This window comes from Syngnathus typhle, linkage group LG13 (assembly GCF_033458585.1).
Source record: "Syngnathus typhle isolate RoL2023-S1 ecotype Sweden linkage group LG13, RoL_Styp_1.0, whole genome shotgun sequence".
NCBI lineage: Eukaryota > Metazoa > Chordata > Actinopteri > Syngnathiformes > Syngnathidae > Syngnathus > Syngnathus typhle.
In genome coordinates, this window is record NC_083750.1 from 1,746,938 (window position 1) to 1,749,437 (window position 2,500).

The window sequence follows — 2,500 nt, forward strand, 5'->3', positions numbered from 1 at the left end:
CCGCGAGCCACGTGTTACTGATCGCATCGTTACGGTACAGGTCTACTCCCACATCCCGGACCCGCAATACGCCACAATCCAGATTTTCCACATGCCGCCAGCCAGGGAGGACTAGCGCGCTCGCAACTGCAGCCGGGACGGCGCCCCCTGTGCCGTGCGTCGGCACACCGCCCGGATCTCCGCCTGCCGCAACCCACAACCTCAACCAGGCAGGTTTTTGCACCTCCTCAATAGCTAGAGATCCCAACCACATCCGAAGACCAACAGAGTTTCCAGGTGCGCCTGACCTGTATTCTGGGAATAGTAACGGACAACAAAACGACGCCCCTAGCCGCTGTCGCGACCCCGCGAATAGATGAAGCCCCCCGCTGTGGACAGACCGAGACGCAGCCACCCATTCACAGCCATCCGCACCTTCCCGTCAAGCCACCTCAATCTGGTCGCTGAAACCTCACCGACAACTGCCCTGAAGGTGACTCTCGGGAGTAAGAATGTGCAGCACACCGATATCTTCTGCGAAGGCTTTAACGCCGACGCCGTAATCATCTGCAGCCCCATACTCACCTGCTCGTCCGACCACCTATTTCTTCTCCATTCCTTCCTCCGAGCCACTCAGCAGGACTAAATCATCCGCAAAGGCCAACGCGGCAATTCGGCGGTTGCCCCAGACCAGGTGACTTCTTTTGCGTTCGAAGCTATGGACGAGAGAATCCATAGCGAGGTTGAAAAACAGTGGGGACATTGGATCGCCTTGCTTAACATCAACCTTCATGGAGATGGGTTCGGAGTAGGCGCCTCCGCAACCCACACTGGTCGAGCAGCCCACATACGAGTGACGGATCACCTCGATTACACGTCTGTCTACGCCCAAGCTTCCCAGCACACACAGGACATGGTCATGAGAAACCGAGTCGAAAGCCTTCGCAAAGCCAATGAACACGACCGCTAGCGGCACGCCAGCCGACCTCGAGCGCCCCATGATCCGATAAATCAAGAATCACGAGGGTCCTTCGCAACCACTCGCGCCGGCGACGAAACCACGCTGCCCGGGGGCCAACAGGACAGGCTCGCGCTAGCCTCATCACCATCAACCGCCCAAACAACCCCAGCACGACTGACCCCACAGTCCCAGGCCTCCAGCTAGATACTATATCCAGCTCAGTAGGGTCAGTTGATCTGGGTAGCAACCGGGTCTTGCACTCCTTGAAGACTTGGGGAACGACTCCACGCACCATCCATGTCGTAAACAGCCTCGCCAGTTGCGTACCGTCCGGGTCCCAGTCAAGAAGAGCCTGCTTCCTGATCCCGTCTGGGCCCGATGCAGAGCAATTCCTCATCTTAGCCAAGTTAGATACAACTTCCTGCCCCAGGATCGGGTGGTAGAATGGTTCGTCATCCGCGGTCAGTCCCACCTCAAAGCCCTTAGTCCATAAAACGGCCCGACCGTTTCCCACTTACTCAAAGTGTCCATCCACCAACTCCAGCGGCAAATCACATTTAAGGGGCGTCAGACCATCCAAGATCCGCCGTGCCAGCCCCTTCTTCACTACAGAATAGCCGCGCTGCTGGTGCTAGAACACTCTCCCACGTTGGACGAGCCGCCTCGCCCAACCCGTCTGTCATCGGTCTCGAGGTCTGGACCTCGCGGACTTTGTCGGCCACCCTACCTTACCCCCCAGGGCTTCCATGAGATCCAAAGCAGAGGACTCGATCAGGCTAGGCTCCCGACCTGCTTTCTTGACTAAGGCAGCGGTGGCCCGATGCTCCACACCCCCCGCCAGCAGCTCTTCCAGAACTCTATTCATCACCAGACCTGGAAGCGACGAGGGGCAGGTCCATTTCTGGGGCGCCGCCCTGGCAGCCAGGGCTCGCCAACGCACACCGGACGCACCGCCTGCCGCACGACCGCACAGGGACCCCCATTCCACCTCACCTGCTCTCCAGACACTCCGCTTCCAACAACACATTTTCCGCTTATGATACCTGTACCTTTCCATAAGCTTCACCATCCGAGACTCCTACCATCACTTGGTCCGGAGGCCTCGGATCCCCTTATGCCGATTTCCAGACGGGCCCTCTCCCGCTTCTTCATTCACGCCGCCTCGGAGAGCAGGCTGCAGCGCTAACACGACCCCCGCCACCCCAACTCTCATACCCGAGGCAACGGAGGTCATTGACACCACTGAGGAGTTCTCAAGAGCTTCGCCAGCCGGGGTCCACCCGCTCCTTCGGCCTGACTGACTGTGGCTCTGATCCTGTGCCTCTGTCTATACGGACTTCCTAACCAAGGAGTTTTTGCAACCATGGCCCGTAGAAGTGACTACAAGCCGTTTGGGGACCCCGAGCAATGCCTCCGGTGGTTGGTCCCCATGGCCCCCGGAGAGGTTGATCCGCTGGCCGCGCACGTGCCCAACCTCAAGCACGTCCCGGGGAGGTAGCTCGAGCAGCAGCAGCCCCTCACCTAGCTGCGCCTCAGCCCAGTTTTGGTAACCCAGAACGG

At 59.1% G+C, this 2,500-nt stretch overlaps 1 pseudogene; it reads right to left on the reverse strand.

The window, feature by feature from the left end:
- The window catches only part of LOC133166273 (28S ribosomal RNA), a 9,264-nt pseudogene that overhangs the window by 2,287 nt on the left and 4,477 nt on the right, over positions 1-2,500 (reverse strand).